Here is a 17,948-nt window from a genome sequence, read left to right on the forward strand (position 1 = left end):
TCCTCAGTATCGACTGGCCAATCAATTCCCAGTCTTGCTCCCGTACATTTATAATGGTAACTCTTCCACAGTCAACTGATACAGGAAATTAACGCTTTAGGTTATGTCATTTTGGTTGTTTTACACGTGAAATGTTGACGTTCAACATTCGAGTCATTTTCTATTCAAAGGAAGGTACTATATAATCGACACAGTGCCATATCATTTTTATACATGACATTACTATTGTTCTGCTTACTTGTATACACACTCCTATTGCTTATCAAATAACTATCAACTAATAATTCCAAATTGTTTATCATGTAGCTCATTAAAGCTCAATGCTTAATAACCGTCAGCTAATGGAGCGCTGAGCTAGGTATTGTATTAACATGTGCCAAGCGTTTGCGATTCCCAGAGTACTCAGCCTCGTCACTGAGATCGGTAATTATTAACTTTAGTTATGGTGACACTGGTTTGGTCCATCAACAACTGGTGGAACCACAATCTTCGGTAGGATAGATAAGACGGTATGCGCCCGACTACCGAGCGTCATTGTATAATGACACTCCAAAAGGTAACTGTAGCTGCGCGAAGCCGATTGTTTTTAGATTTATATCAACCACAAGTAACTTCGTAACTTCCATCCATATCTGATATGAGACGTTAGTACTCTTAGAAAGGAAGCCTCGTCATATGTTGAGGGGTTTCTCGTGAATATTCAAGACGGAACAGACACAGTACAGTATATGAGACGGCTAACATAGTGGCTATAAAGGGCACTTTTCTAAGCACCTGATTTTAATATCATTTGATCTAAGTTTCATAGAATAAATTTTTTTTTCTACTTTGGAGCAAAGTTAAAGATTCTGATTTTTTCAGTGTCTGGGGATCATTCTAATAGATCTATGACAAAGCATCGACTTCCTGTGCATCAAGTATTGTAAGCATCGTAATAGAAAATTTAGATCAACGTCTAGTTTCTGAAGTCTCTGTGATACCAGATATACGAAAAAGAAAGAAACTATCCCCCGTTCCCCTCTTTGCCCAGGCTCGCTAAATCACTTAAGTGGTCCTCATCAAATGTGTCAAAAGAAAGCTAATGGACTGCCTCAGTCATTACGTAGAACGTGCACTCTAAGCAACTGCGTCATATGCTTACTATGTGACAATTGGCAACTCAGGTCGACCGTTATCTTTCTTTCCTCGCAAGCTAGTATTTATTTCTCTCTCTCTCTCAACCTCTAAGCTGTGTGCTTGTTAATTTCTTTGTACCGCTGAGTTTTGTAGCCTTAAAGTTTTTCATATCATTGAACAACTGACTTCTGTAAATTGAAAGTGCTTCACCTCAAAAACTTTTAATTTTCGACAATCTATTTTTTTTTCTTTTTACGTATTTCATTTGCCATTTCGTTAACTTCAAAGTTTGCTTTCATGAAAACTTTTTCCAGCGGCAAGAGCCTGACATCGATGAAAGTATTGTAACATTCACTATCTAATTTTAGATATTTTGGAAGCTCTCGAATCCTAGCAATGACTGAGCCTAACTTTCCTTCTGTTATTAAAACTGGGACGCGGTTTAAACTGGCGATTTTGATAAAATATTACGGTTTTTATTTTTTTTTCGCTTTAATCCTAGTGAAACGTGAAGGTAACTCTGGTTGGCTATTATTGGAGAATGAAAAGTAATAGAAAACTATCATTTCGTAATGACTATGAGTAGATCAACAAACGCTGATCTTAGATGGCAATTCACGAAAGTAAATGGAATAGGATGAAAAATCTGCAAAAAAGGAAGTGACGGGACGATATAAGGTGAAAACTGTCAAGACGTTCGGCGTCTGGTAAAGCATATTGGAGCGTTATTAATGAGCAACATAGATTCGCTTCAGATTCCTCCATCCCACCTCTCAAGAGAACTGATGGTTCTGTCGCTACCAGTGTGGAGATAAGGCCTAGCTCCCCGAACTTGTTTTGCAAGTCAGATGCAAACTCAAGACCCGAAGCTTCCCCCTCCTGTATCCCCAACTTCTGGCTCTCCTACCTACACTATCACCATTACCGTTATCATACGAGGTAATGTAGAAAGCTCTTGCATTCAGCTTATGTGGGTAAATCCCGACAGAAGCCCCTACATTCTTGGAGATGTTCACAGCAACTAGGTCCCCCTATGTCTCTCTCTCCAAACTTAAGCAACCTAAAGTGACTATAATTCTTGCATATAATATAATATATAATACACTAGTATTTCATTTGTATGGAGTTATGAAGTAATAGAACTTTTTTTTCTCACTGGAGAAGCATTCAGAAATTTGTTAGTCAAAAGACTTAAGTATGTTCTTTTGTTTAAAGATGTTTTAGATTAAGACAAAAAGAAAATAGTGAGCTACTCTAAACACAAGAAGTCCTTTGATGACATAGGACTATATTACAACGCCTTGGTCCTCGACATTGCAGGAGCTTTTAATAATCTCGTTCAAAGGACATGTCTCAAAGCTAAAACGTCTTTAGGTGGATGACAAACCTTGTAGTTAAGAAAAAACTTTTCAGGTGTTAGTAGTTCACAGGTAGTCAGTGATTCAGACCAAATTGGAGCAATGGTGCAGTCGAAGCAGATGTTCAACATGGAAGGGGCAGCGACGGTCTGCGGAATATTTATGAAACCATGATAACAGAGGCCCGTACATAGACAGATACTTTGCCATTTTATGCAACAAAATAAGTCCCATCTCTGTCTCGCACAGGAGGGAACTCTGTGTTCATGATACCGGCAAGACGCCACAGAGGGCGGCTTAGAATTCTTAGATAATGAGGAGCTCGCATACCCAATTTCAGTTACAACTCTTGAATCACTTTTGACAATTGAATGTTTTTCCGTAGCATGCAATAGACGATGAAGCTAAATTTGTAAAAATGTGTACCTTCTCTCGAGGAAACTAGCATCACTTTGAAGCTGGGATATGAAAGACGTTCACATATAATCTTTAAGAATGTATCGCCTTTAGTCCTGTTAATGTTGTCATTTATTTGAAAGTCTCTTCCTCGTTCATCGTCTTGTCAAAAGCGACAGAGTGACCGCTCTACCAGACTTCCACTATCTACATCAACACAAGAATGTAGCAAGCTTGTTCGTATTTTGTATTTCCTTTTAACATCTTGGCCAACGTACCAAACTAAATTATAAGCACAAAGGATTACAAGTCGCAAGTGCCATTTGGTCACACCAAATAATAAATGTCTTTTTCCCTGCCACATTATTCTCCACTTGAGAATTCAATTCTGCAGCCACACTGTGCAAGAAGTGCAGTCGAGATAACGTCCAGGGCAATTTGGTCACGCAAGACTTGGTTGATACAGAACTTACTCTTCATATCAATAAGTAGGAATAGTTAGTTTTCCTATACTTGACCTAAGTAAATCAAATACATAAAAAAAAGATGTTATAAGCATAAATAAGTATATTCAGAATTCAAGTATAGTTATTAGCAAATATAATCATGTACATATTCATTGCTGATAGGGATATGATAATCGATTGATGATATTCTTCGTTAATCAGTCCTGATAGAATTATTCATAGCTCTGGTTTTCATTGTACTGGTGTAGAAAAAAATGTAATTGTAGATTACAAGACCATTATCATTACTAGTATCATTAACGTGTTCCTTTCCATTTCTTACAACCTCCTTTTGTCTTCCCCTTGTTAATTACATAGTTCTCCTTCACTATGGCATACAATATTTTTCTTTCTTTGATATATTAATTTAACTCATCGTTTCTCCCCCAGGTGTCCTTCCTATGACAACTTCCTTCGTTCGCTGACAGTTGACTCCCTGCAGCCTCTACGCCATACCGTCTTCCATTAAGATCTTTATCATTTCCCCTCCCCGGCATTTGTAAGTACCTCTCATTTCCTCTTTGTAGATTTAGACATGTTATTTCTCTTCTTTTTCATGTACACACTTACATACACTATATATATATATATATATATATATATATATATATATATATATATATATATATATATATATATATATATATATATATATACACGCACTTCCTGCTCCAGGAGTCGCCTCCACCAGTATGAGGTTCTTGCAGCGTTCAAGATACCAGCCACGTCAATCAGTATGGGCCACAGGTTATGAAGCATGGCTATGTTGTCTATACGTGTCTGTGCAGACATTGCAGCGGGAGTGAATATTAGATGCTTGGTATCTTGGTTATGATAGTTGCATCGTGGGTATAAACTGTTACTGTAGTGTTGAAGGGATGGAAGATGCCCATAGCATAGACAGGAGAGTGTGACTCGTGTGTATCTGGGGAGTGTGGTTTCTGATGGGTGTATTTTTGGTGGGTTGGAGTTTGATCGAGTTAGGAGGGTTGATTTTAAGTGCATGCCAGGTCATTTCAATGTGTATGTGTTCTGTCAGTGTTTTTCTGATTGGGGATTGGGGAATCTGTGAGTAGAGGCTCTGAAGTGTGAGGCAGGGGTAAACTTAGTATTCTACTTGCGGCTTAGCGGTTAGTTATGGATTGGTATTTGCTGGGAGGGGTATAGTGCTGTTGCAGAAAGTTATGTTGTGCATGTTGATATGGGACTGTACTGGGAGGATATCGGATTCAATAAGGGTGTTGAATGATTGTGGTTGTTAGGCAGCCGGTGACTGTTCCGAATGCATCATTTTGTATGGCTTGCAGCTCTTATATTTGCTTTTGAGAGGATCAGGCAAGTGTGGCGTAGTTTGAAGTGGAGCAGATGAATTGTTTGTAAAAGATGTTCAAAGATTCTTTTCCCAATTATTCTGGTGTCAGTTCTGAGGGGATTTAGTGTGTTGCCTTTCTGTTAATAGTGAGGCCGGGAGCGAGTGTCGTGTGTTTATCATACGTGATGATAACAATGGTTGATGTTTGTTCAGTAGGAGTGATTGTCCATTCAAGGTGACTGAAGGGCGCTGGTTGGGTTTGTCTGCCTGGGATCAAATAGAATAACTGAAGACTTCCTTAGAGACGCAAACGTTCTGTTCTGAGTGAGCCACTGTTCCAATTATGTAGTAGAGAGCTGTATTTCTATTGTTGCTACTGTGGTGTCAGGTTGTTGTGATATGATTGTTGTAAGGGTCTTTAGCAAGAGAATTCTTCAAGTTTTCGTCGCATCGCGTGTATCAGTTGGAGTGAACGGTAGGTGTGTAGTTGTTTCTGGTCAAATTTTATAGCTTCATCATCACTTCCCTCTTTATATATTTCCTGCCCCAGAAGTCCCTTATTACAGAATCTACTTTTTATAATAGAAGATAAGAATATCTGGATTCTTTTGTTTACTAGATCTAAGTAAATAGAATAGTTAAAAACATACAACATAGAAATACTATAATCATATTTAGAATTCTAGTGTAGCCATTATCAGTGTAGTCAAAGACATCATTATTGCTGATAGTGGTGATAATGAGACATGATAATTGTCGTTAATGATTATACTCTTCGTTGATAAAGGTGATGATAAGAACTTAACATCAATCTGGTTTTCATTAAACCGGTGTAGAGAAAAACGTAAACGTAGACTACGAGACCCTTCTTATTACTAGAATTGTCAACATTTTCTTATCCATTCCCTACATTTGCCTTTGTCTTCGCTCAGTCCCCTCATCAATTACATAGTGTTTTCCTCACTATGACTCACAGTATCAATTCATTTATTTTTTCCCTTCACATATTAATTTTCCTCAATGTTTCTTCCCAGGTGGTTTTCCTATGACAACTTCCGTCGTTTGTTTACAGTTGACTCTCGGCAACCTCTTCGCCATTCCGTCTTGTATTTATCTTTATCTACTTCCTTCTCCGACATAGGTGCCTCTTAATTCCTCTTTGTAGATTTACAGATTTCATTTCTGTCTGTCAGTCTTTTGTCTGTTGTACACACACACACACACACACACACACACACACACACACACACACACACACACATCTATCTATCTATGTTTGTATGTATGTATCTCTCTCTCTCTCTCTCTCTCTCTCTCTCTCTCTCTCTCTCTCTCTCTCTCTCTCTCTCTCTCTCTCTCTCTCTCTCTCATATATATACATCCCTGGAGATAGAGGAGAAAGAATACTTTCCACGTATTCCCAGCGTGTACAAGGCGACTAAAGGGGGCGAGGGCGGGAGCGGGGGGCTGGAAGCCCCCTTCCTTGTATTTGAATTTCTAAAAGGGGAAACAGAAGGAGTCCTCCTCGAAGGCTCAGATTGGGGTGTCTAAATGTATGTGGATGTAACCAAGTTGAGAAAAAAGAGATAGGTAGTATGTTTGAGGAAAGGAACCTGGATGTTTTGGCTCTGAGTGAAACGAAGCTCAAGGGTAAAGGGGAAGAGTGGTTTGGGAATGTCTTGGGAGTAAAGTCAGGGGTTGGTGAGAGGACAAGAGCAAGGGAAGAAGTAGCACTACTCCTGAAACAGGAGTGGTGGGAGTATGTGATAGAGTGTAAGAAAGTAAACTCGAAATTGATGTGGGTAAAACTGAAAGTGGATGGAGAGAGATGGGTGATTATTGGTGCATATGCACCTGATCATGAGAAGAAAGATCATGAGAAGCAAATGTTTTGGGAGCAGCTGGGTGAGTGTGTTAGTAGTTTTGGTGCACGAGACCGGGTTATAGTGATGGGTGATTTGAATGTGAAGGTGAGTAATACGGCAGTTGAGGGATTAATTGGTGTACATGGGGTGTTCAGTGTTGTAAATGGAAATGGTGAAGAGCTTGTTGATCTGTGTGCTGAAAAAGGACCGGTGATTGGGAATACCTGGTTTAAAAAGAGAGATACACATAAGTATACGTATGTGAGTAGGAGAGATGGCCAGAGAGCGTTACGTGTTAATTAATAGACGTGTAAAAGAGAGACTTTTGGATGTTAATGTGCTGAAATGGGCAGCTGAAGGGATGTCTGATCATTATCTTGTGGAGGCGAAGGTGAAGATTTGTAGAGGTTTTCAGAAAAAAAGAGAGAGAATGTTTGGGAGAAGAGAGTGGTTAGAATAAATGAGCTTGGAAAGGAGATTTGTGTGAAGAAGCACCAGGAGAGATTGAGTGTAGAATGGCAAAAGGTGAGAGCAAATGACGTAAGGGGAGTGGGGGAGGCATGGGATATATTTAGGGAAGCAGCGATGGCTTGCTCAAAAGGTGGGAGGTGGGCAGATTAGAAAGGGTAGTGAGTGGTGGGATGAAGAAATTAGATCGTTAGCGAATGAGAAGAAGTAGTGCAAATGACTAGGAGATGTATAAAAGAAAGCGGCAGATCAAGGGAAAGGTGCAAGAGGTGAAAAAGAGGGTAAATGAGAGTTAGGGTGAGAAAGTATCGTTAAATTTTAGGGATGATAAAAAGATGTTTTGGAAGGAGGTAAATTAGATAAATGTATAGTGTGATTCGTGTTTGTCTAATGAGTGTGGTATTTTGTAGGTGGGTTCAAGTATGACTGAGTTGGGCGGGATGGTATTAAGTGATTGTAAGATTATTTCATATTTTGTTAGTGTTTTATTTGTTGGAGGTGAGGGATCTGTGAATTAAGGCTGCTGAAGTGTGAAGCAGGGATAAGTACTTTGTTTCTACTTAGTGGTTATTGGTTAGTTATGTAGTAGTTCGGATGGGAGGGGTATAGTTAGTTCTGTTGCAGAGAGTTGAGTGCCGAGCACATTGAGGTGGGACTGTGCTGGGAGGATCTTGGTTTCATTATGTAGATGTTTAGTGTTTTGTGGCAGCCAGTCATTACTGAGTGCACTATTTTTTGTGGCTTGCAGCTGTTATACTTGTTTTAGAGAGGACCGGGCAAGTAAGGAGTAGTTTGAAGCGGAGCGGATAAATTGTTTGTAACGGATATTAAAAGATTCTTTTTCTTGTCCAAGCCTGGTGGTGGCTAGTGTTTTGAGGACGATAAGTCGTATGTGATAATTCCCTATTGACGTTCTTGATATGAGGAGTGTGTGTCGTATGTGATGCCTATAATGACTTGCGTTTTGTTCAAGAGCGATTTTCTATTCATGATGAATGGAAAGTGTGAGTTTGATTTTTCTGTCTGGGATTTAGTAATTGAAGACTTCTTTAGAGATGCAGACGATCTGTTCTTGGTGAGCCATTGTTCTAAGTGTGTAACGCAGTGTTCCATATCTGCTGTTACTTCTTTGTCAGGTTGTAATATGATTGTGAGGTCATCTGCATGTGGAACGACCTTCATGTTTTGGTTTGCATGAGGTAATAGAAGGTCATGTAACAGGACAATGAAGGGAGTTGGAGAAAGAATTGATCCTTGTGAAACTCCATCTTAGATTCTAAGTTTCCTCCAGATGAAGCCATTGAGAGTGACGCTGCCGTAGTTGCCGGCAATGAGACTGGCCAACTAATTTTTGTCATTATTGTTAAGTGTGGTGCCAAGCAATTCTTGTGTAGGGAGGCGTCGGGGTGCAGCGTCTAATGCTTTGTTGATGTGTGTTTCCAGTATTACTGTGCAGGAGTAGGGTTAGGATATGTTGAGTTGGGTCAGTGTATAGTGTGGTGGTGGAAAGTTTGCTTCTCACATTGTGAGAGTGAGATGTTTCGTTTGCTTCTGCTGTGGATCAGTTTTCTCGGTTTAGATGATGAGGATAGATGTTATATAGGTGGCAGGAGAGGGGCAGTCGCGTGATATAGCGTGTTTGAGGACTGGTATTACGTGCATTAGCTAGTTCCCAGATGTTCCCAAAGGTTGGTATACCTGTAAGTAAGATATCTGTAAGTGCTTTTATTGCAGATGGGCCAAAGTGTTTTAAGTGAAAGTTTGGTATGTTGTCAGGACCTGTAGCAAGAGAATGTTTCAAGGGTTTAACTGTATTGCTTCAATCAGTCTTACCGAAGGGTCGGTGAGCAGTTGTTTCTTTATGAATTTGGAGGTTTATCATGACTTCCTTTTGCATATATATATATATATATATATATATATATATATATATATATATATATATATATATATATATATATATATATTTTATATTATTCATTTTTCTTTGCTTTGTCGCTGTCTCCCGCGTTAGCGAAGTAGCGCAAGGAAACAAACGAAAGAATGGCCCAAACCACCCACATACACATGTATATACATACACGTCCACACACGCAAATATACATACCTATACATCTCAACGTATACATATATATACACAAACAGACATATAGATATATACACATGTACATAATTCATACTGTCTGCCTTTATTCATTCCCATCGCCACCTCTCCACACATGAAATAACAACCCCCTTCCCCCTCATGTGTGCGAGGTAGCGCCAGGAAAAGACAACAAAGGCCACATTCGTTCACACTCAGTCTCTAGCTGTCATGTAATAATGCACCGAAACCATAGCTCCCTTTCCACATCCAGGCCCCACAGAACTTTCCATGGTTTACCCCAGACGCTTCGCATGCCCTGGTTCAATCCATTGACAGCACGTCGACCCCGGTATACCACATCGTTCCAATTCACTCTATTCCTTGCACGCCTTTCACTATAAATTCAAAATATACTGTATCTGCTCGTCTATAAGTCTGCCTTGCGTATTGGATGACCCAGCTGTCAGATCTGAGTGAATAAAGAGTATACCTTATAAACTCGTCTATATGTCTACCTCGTGTATAGGTCGACCCTTGAATTTTGGCCAATAGATCATTGATTTATGATATGCGCCGTGCATAGGTCGAACCAAGTTTTTGAGGGTAATGGAACATGTTGTACGGCATATAAAGCTCACTGCAGAACATCCTCGCTAAAAAAACGCACTACGTCCTAAAGACTGAGGTTTACTTTGCCTGAATCAACGAGCGTCGAAGGCAAATTGTTTGCAATTTATTATTATGGAATTTTACGCTGAAACGCGGATAGTTTCGGCAAAAATAATGCATATCTCCATTAAAGTATTTACTCAAGGTGATTAGGATGGAAACTTATTGTAATACAACAGTGTTCTTTCGATGAAAATCATTCGAAAAGCTATTACGATAACATTTTTTAACGGCGAAAAAAAAAAAGAGTCGATTGTTTTCATTATGATTTGATCTCACTTTCCACTGTAATACGTACGTACATAACTTCAGCAAAAATATTAAATTTCCGCAAATGTATTATGTCAAGCAGATATGAATAGCATATCATTGTAATATGAAAGTATTTTAACCGAAAACTTTTAAAAAACGAGTAACATATCTTGAACTATAAAAGGTTTGGTAGTCTATTGTTTTCATGTATTTTATTTCATTTTACATTGAAATGCGTCACGTTTCAGCAAAACTACTGTTCATTTACGAGAAAATATTCAATCAGGCACAGAGTAAAATATAATTGTGATGTAAAAGTTTTTTTTTTACAGTAAAATGAAGATGCTAAACTACAGATCAGCAGATTACATTGGAATTGGAAATGCCATTCCAAATGCACTCCCTTATCACCTTTGGTGCATTTGTTTTAGTTGTATGAACTAATGATACATGCAAATCTCCCTCTCTCTCTCTCTCTCTCTCTCTCTCTCTCTCTCTCTCTCTCTCTCTCTCTCTCTCTCTCTCTCTCTCTCTCTCATCTCCCAGATCTTGAGGCGAGATGTTCTAATCTTGTACAATACAAAGGTCGTGTGGCTGTGTTGCGTGCAGAAGTAGTTCTTTCTTTGTCTTATTCAGAGAAAGTTTTCCTATATTATGCAGCTGTGTTTCTTTCTTCCTCTCTCATGCAGCGCTGGGTTTTGCTCCTTCATGTAACATGTTTATGTGTGTGTGTGTGTGTGTAGCACTTCTGAGAGAAGTGGTGCAAACTTCTTGCCATCAGATTTATGTGCCTCTTGTTCTCTATATTTATAATTCGTCAATGTTTTTTCTGTTTTTGTAATGCAAGGATGAGTGTCGCTTCCCAAACGGAATGGGGTTTTCATCAGCCAGTAGCAGTATCTCGATATGAAGTTAGTCTTTCTTTCCGTCTCTTTCCTTTACATGAATGGGGTGCATGAGTGGGGTGAGAGAGTATCGGAAAACTCCAAGGAGAATAAGAAAATGTTTTGAAAGGAAGGGAAGAATGTGAGGAGAGAACAAGTGATCAGATGGGAGTATCAGAGATTGGAGGACATGAGGAAATGGTAACAGATAATAAGGTGACAGGTAATTAGTGGTTTAGTGAAAAGAGAAGAGGTAGTGAATATCTTGTGTAAGAGGAGATGTAGATGGAATTGCTGTTGAATTTTTCAAGAAAGGGGTGGTAGTGATGTTGACTGTTTAGGCACAATATTCACTGTATGTATGGCAAAAGGTGAGGTGCCTGAGGATTGGCGAATAGCCTGTGTAGTGTCACTGTGTGAAGACAAAGGGGACAAACGTGATTCATTCGAATTTTAAAAGTAGGAGTCTGTGCAGTGTACCTGGTAAGCTGTACTGGCGATTGGTGATTAAGATTGTGGTGGCATGAACAGAGCATAAGATTTCGGGAATGATTTACCTTTAGCAGCGGTGGACGATATGCATATCATGTGCTTGTTTTGTAGGAGCAGTTCCAACCACTTCTCATGGTAACAGAAGAATGTCTTGCCAATTTCATATAGAAAATATGTTGATGATGCATTATTTTTCTTTTCTGAAGTCGATTAGGTAGAGGCATATTTGACATGAATTCACACATTAAATTTACTTTTGGAAGGGGACTCAACAACAGTCGAAAGTTTTCTTGATATTTCAATATCAAGCGAAAATGCCGTTTCGCACTTTTATGTGTAGAAAACCTACATGTACGACACTTGGCACTATTCGTTTCAGTTATATACTCTGTAGATACTATCTACAGAGTAAATTCAATTCAAGATTCTACATACAGAGCTCAAATTTGATATCTTTGGATAAATAGATTTTCTGTATATATCTGTTTTGTAACAACTTGTAATCATCGTACCACTTTCATCAAAACATTAACCTGTTTCGAAGTAGCATATATCAACTTGTCAGCCCCAGCAGCTACATTATACCTTAGGTTATCATACCTCAAATTTCAATACTATGGTTGAGTGATAAAACTAATAAGTTGATAATGATCTTGAGCGAATTATGTCCTTGTGTTGACTTTAATTTCATTTTGCTAAAAATCTCCCCATATCCTTATTCTTTAAACATAGAGAAGATGTTCTCTGCTTTCACGCCAGCGACCGTAAACAAATATATGTGTTCAGACTGCAGTGCTTAATAGAATCAAGTCGTTCAACACCTTTGTGTATCATCACGCACGAACTCAGAAAACCTGATGTTTTTCAGCTGAGAGAGATCGCTACAGAAGCAATGATCATCCAGTAATTAGAAGAAAATTGTAATTATTTCTAGATGTACAAATGAAGTTGAACTTCGAACAAGGGGATGTTTTCATTGAAAAAAAAACGGTCTTAGGTGAACATTTATCCTCGACAAAATTATAGATTGTTTAGTAATTTATTATTTTGATCTGTTATGAAAGGAGTTTTGGGTCTTGTTTTAATCATTTAAAAGAAATCTTCACTGCTGTCATGACAATTTGTATCGTTATAGTACGTTATTGTTTCATTATGTAAGTTGAAGTAGATTATAGATATGATTCGTTTTGATCTATTCAGTCACCTAATTTGATGCGTTTGTAATTGTAAAGTCCGATGAGATGATTATTTTACAAAGCGTCAGTGAATATGGTAATGAATGTGATACTTGCCTATCATATACTACTGGAGAAACGGTTCCCTAGGAATTTGCTACGGATTATATATATATATATATATATATATATATATATATACGAATAAAGTGCATATGAACGCGCACCTTCATAGAACATATAAACCTCCTTCAGCTGGGATCGAACCTGGGACCCCTCTGCCACAGGCGGGAATGCTACCGCTAGGCTATGGGCCTGGCTAATAGGAAATAACTATTCGAATACTATGTACTCGAATATATATATATATATATATATATATATATATATATATATATATATATATATATATATGTGTATATATATATATATATATATATATATATATATATATATATATATATATATATATATATATATATATATGTATAATATATATATATATATATATATATATATATATATATATATATATATATATATATGTATATGGATTGACGTATGTAGTAGTTGGTACGCAGCCAACGACCAGGGAGGCATCATACCAGTACTACCTGCCTGTGTATCATGAGGCTTAGTGACATCTGCTTAGTGAACCAGCACTTCAGTGGTTGTCAAGTTGCACTCCGCTGACCCTGATAGGTGTCTTTTCTTTCCAGCTCACTAACATGTGGACTACTGGCATTCTGTCCACTAACATACAATCTCTCCTTGTCATCTGTAACACTTGACAACGCTTAACTCACGCAGCTCTTTCTTCGTTACTAGATTTTCCTGCGGTGAACACTGTGTGCTATCCCTGCCTTTTGGCAAAATGGTAGGAGTAGATAGATAGATATAGAAGGTAGGAACATTTAGGAAGGAAGGAACATTTAAGAAGGAACATCAGGTAGAAATATCAGATAGAAGTAGTAGGCAGGACCATTAGATAGTAGTCATTAGGTACATTAGGTAGGAGCCTCTGCAAACACTGCGCTAGACTTGCCTTCTGCCAGTGGCCTGTTAAGGGTGAAGCATTATAGGATAAGAAGCGGCGCTGGAGTTCTTTAGTTTATGGAGACTGTTGCCGTGGCTACCCCACTGAGGATGTTCCAATTGGAACAAGCGTCATATATATATATATATATATATATATATATATATATATATATATATATATATATATATATATATATACATGTGGTAATGAACACGACAGCACGCTCACAATCATTTTTCCTCTTGATTACGATCTCTGATTTTCTAGTCACTGCTCTGTTAAGGAGTGAATGTTCAAACACAAATTCACTGAAATCATTAATTCCACTTCAACGTTTCACCTTTAGTGAGGGATCTTCAGGAGTTCGGTTATATCAAATACCCCACAATAGATACACTAATATTATAATGTACAATTGCTACATGTTGATAAGTAATCCCACTATGTAAGATGAATAGCTTATACAGAGTTCTACACTCCAGGGCTAGAGGGAAGGGACTGACAAGTTGGTCGTATGTCAGGTCACTGGTCATTGAGTGGGGCTGTGGTCCCAGAAGGCGCGGAAGAGTAGGGATGAACCAACCTAATCCTCTCTGACTTCATTAATGATGGTGATGAGTGCCTCACTGTTGCTTGTGCCACCAAGAGACTGTTGTCAGCTCTACTATTAGACAATGTAGAATCAAAAAGTGCTATCATGGAAAGCATGTTAGTTTGGACGTTGATTACTGGCGGCCTGTTCACTCAATTGGACAGCTTCTAAACTTTGCAACTTTCTATGGGTTTCACAGCGGGCGACAATTTGGGTAGTTTCTTTTTTTCTCACGATGATATCCCGTGTTAATCTTGTTCCGTGGTGGTGTAAGGATAGTATTTCTGATTCCTTCCTGCTGCAGGTGTAAAGAGAGACGCCGACTGAACCTGTTAGTCGTGTAACCAGCGTAACTCACGTTACGGGTTGCACTATTCATCAACCACATTGGTAAGGGCCAAGAGCTCAGACTCCACGCCATATTGTTCTTCATGACTCGAGATGATGTTCTAAGATCCTTATGATGAATCACTAAACGAATCATCACGTTTACATCAACCGCTTTGCAGTTCCTCAGTACACTGCCACGTACGACTTTCTTGTCTTTCACATAAACACAGATGTTAAGTGTTTCTGTTATTATGTTATTAGGAGGAGGTTGTCTTTACCCGGATCAGCAATGGTCAGTTGTCTTAATTAGGACAGCGCCAATAACTGTTACAGCAAATGTTAACATAGTTGACTACCTGGCCCAGTTCCTGGTTGAGAAGTTCCCATGTTGAGCAGGTGTTCAATACTCACAACTGCTCTGTTGACCTCCATCTTATAGTTCGTAGAGCGTTCACCATTCATACATTTTCCCCTATGTTTTTGTTGTATACATCTGTTATAAAGTTGTTAGAAGTAGATTCTTTCCGTTGTCACTAACCTCCGCGGTGAATCTCTGGAAATGATATCTCCTGGAGACTAGTACGGAGTCTCTGCAAGGTTGTCTGATCTTGTATGCAAATAAATAAATCAATAGATCCAACGCATATTAGCAGTGCCACCTCTTTAACGGCAGTGGCTTCCATGTAGGTCAAGAAAGCCAGGGAAAACAACACACGTATTACAGTAATGTTTACACCAGTGCTTATATGAAAGATTAGAAAGCCTTACATGACATGGCATTAAGGAATAATTTCGGTGAAATTGTTTCAAAAATTTACCTTTTGGCAGAATTGTGACTAGAAAATTAGAAAAACATACGGAAGATAAACAATAGTGAACACTATGTGTTCAGTACTATGTTCATGACAAGAAAATCTGCTCCATGCATTTACTAATATCAAGTAAGTAATGTACTGATAAGAGAAATGTATGATAATATCATGTTTGGTCGAGAAACAGAAGAGGGTGTGTTGAAATGGTTTGTACATGGAAAGAATGAATGAGAAAAGGTTGACAAAGAGGATATATAAGTGAGAAGCGAAGGGAACAAGGAGAACGATAAGATCAAACTGGAGATGGAAGGATAGCGAAAAAGATTTTCAGCCAAAGGGGTGCGAACATGCAGGAGGGTGAAAGGAGTGCATGGGATAGAGTGCATTGGAACGATGTGGTATACTGGGTCGACTTGCTGTCAATGGACTGGAGTGTTGAGGTAAAGCCTGGAAAGGTCTGTGGGGCCTGGATGTGGAAAGGTATCTGTGGTTTCGGTGCATTACACGTGACAACTGGAAAATGGATGTGAACGGATGTGTCAATTCTTAGTTTGTTCCTGGCGCTACCTCGCTCACGTGGAAAACGACGACTAAGTATGATATATATAAGATTGCATGTGTTCCCAGACTTCGCCTGCATGAAGTTACTTGGAATACAGTCTCATCGAAGACCTTCTAGTGTTGTTAGTGTGGCCTTGAGAAGCAGGAACCTGGAAACGCCAAGAATCTTTCATAGAAATTAGTCGTGTTATAATTATAACAGTGTTACATATATCATGCGAACCTGCGTGTTCTGCCTGCCTTAAGGAACGCTTTTACCCCTTATGGCGTTGTATTTCCTTGCCTATTTTGCGTGTCCCTTGCAACCTCACGGTCTCTTCTTTTTATCTTTGTTTTATTTGCCAGTGTAATGCATATGAATTTTTCTGTTTACCTCATTATTTCGAGTTGCTTGGGAGAACATACACTGGTGCTTTTTATGTCTTCTTGCTCCGTCGTTTTTCTGCTTGTCTTACTCAGCTGCGTTTCTTCATACACTTTTCTTTTTTTCTTTATACTCTTGCAGCAGTGACTTGGCTTTATTTCCTGTTTCTCAAATGTACCCGTAAACTTTTTTTCTGTTGCGTCTTGCATATAGATTTTCTGTCTGTATATGCAATTTTTTGAGTTGTTTGATTACTGGGTAATGGGAACCCCTCTAATTCATATCACAGTTTCACGGACGTTTCTTGAACGTCATTTCACAAAAATGAAAATGTTATTCATTAGAATAGCTATTCTTATTCTAATACATACATATACATATATAAGCATACATAAATGTATACATTATATATTTTTTTTCTTTTTATTATACTTAGTCGCTGTCTCCTGCGCTAGCGCAAGGAAACACGAAAGAATGGCTCAACCCACCCACATACACACAGACACACGCACACATACACACTTCCCACGTATTCCCTGCGTGTCGTAGAAGGCGACTAAAAGGGGAGGGAGCGGGGGGCTGGAAATCCTCCCCTCTCAATTTTTTTTAATTTTCCAAAAGAAGGAACAGAGAAGGGGGCCAGGTGAGGATATTCCCTCAGTGGCCCAGTTCTCTGTTCTTAACGCTACCTCGCTAACGCGGGAAATGGCGAATAGTTTAAAAAAAAAAAATATATATATATATATATTTATATATATATATATATTTATATATATATATATATGTATATATATATATATATATATATATATATATATATATATATATATATATATATATATATATATATATATATATATATGTATATATATATATATATATATATATATATATATATATATATATATATATATATATATATATATCTTTTTCTTTCTTTCATACTATTCGCCATTTCCCGCGTTAGCAAGGTAGCGTTAAGAACAGAGGACTGGGCCTCTGAGGGAATATCCTCACCTGGCCTCGTTCTCTGTTCCTTCTTTTGGAAAATCAAAAAAAAATGAGAGGGGAGGATTTCCAGCCCCCCGCTCCCTCCCCTTTTAGTCGCCTTCTACGACACGCAGGGTATACGTGGGAAGTATTCTTTCTCCCCTATCCCCAGGGATAATATATATATATATATATATATATATATATATATATATATATATATATATATATATATATATATATATATATATACACACGTAAATAGTGCGTATGAACGCGCATTACCATAAAACATCATAACCTCCAACAGCCAGGATCGAACCAGTGTCCCCTGTGCTCCCGTCTCCTACGCAGGTGACCCGGGTTCGATTCTGGCTGCTGGAGGTTATGATGTTATATGTATTATATATATATATATATATATATATATATATATATATATATATATATATATATATATATATATATATATGCACAATCACCACTGGAAAGGAAAAATAAAAACGGGTGAGTACTTTCGTTTATTACATCCTCAGACAGAGTGGGGAAGATACATGTCTTAAGGTCCTTAAATGCACAGAGGTAGCAGTGAGGCGGGGCATCATAATCCCCGTGGAGTGCAGGTGGGCACTAACCTTGTGACCTGACATCTGACCTTCCTCTCCTTACATGGTGTGTGGA

At 38.3% G+C, this 17,948-nt stretch overlaps 1 long non-coding RNA gene across 1 annotated transcript in view; it reads left to right on the plus strand.

Moving 5' to 3' along the window:
- LOC139764521 (uncharacterized) overlaps positions 1-17,948 on the plus strand; it is a 137,457-nt gene that overhangs the window by 13,097 nt on the left and 106,412 nt on the right. The window contains exon 2 of the long non-coding RNA XR_011716397.1: positions 3,767-3,875. This is a non-coding gene — a long non-coding RNA (uncharacterized lncRNA). The remainder of the gene's footprint in view (positions 1-3,766; positions 3,876-17,948) is intronic.

The sequence above is a fragment of the Panulirus ornatus genome, chromosome 4 (assembly GCF_036320965.1).
Source record: "Panulirus ornatus isolate Po-2019 chromosome 4, ASM3632096v1, whole genome shotgun sequence".
Lineage (NCBI taxonomy): Eukaryota > Metazoa > Arthropoda > Malacostraca > Decapoda > Palinuridae > Panulirus > Panulirus ornatus.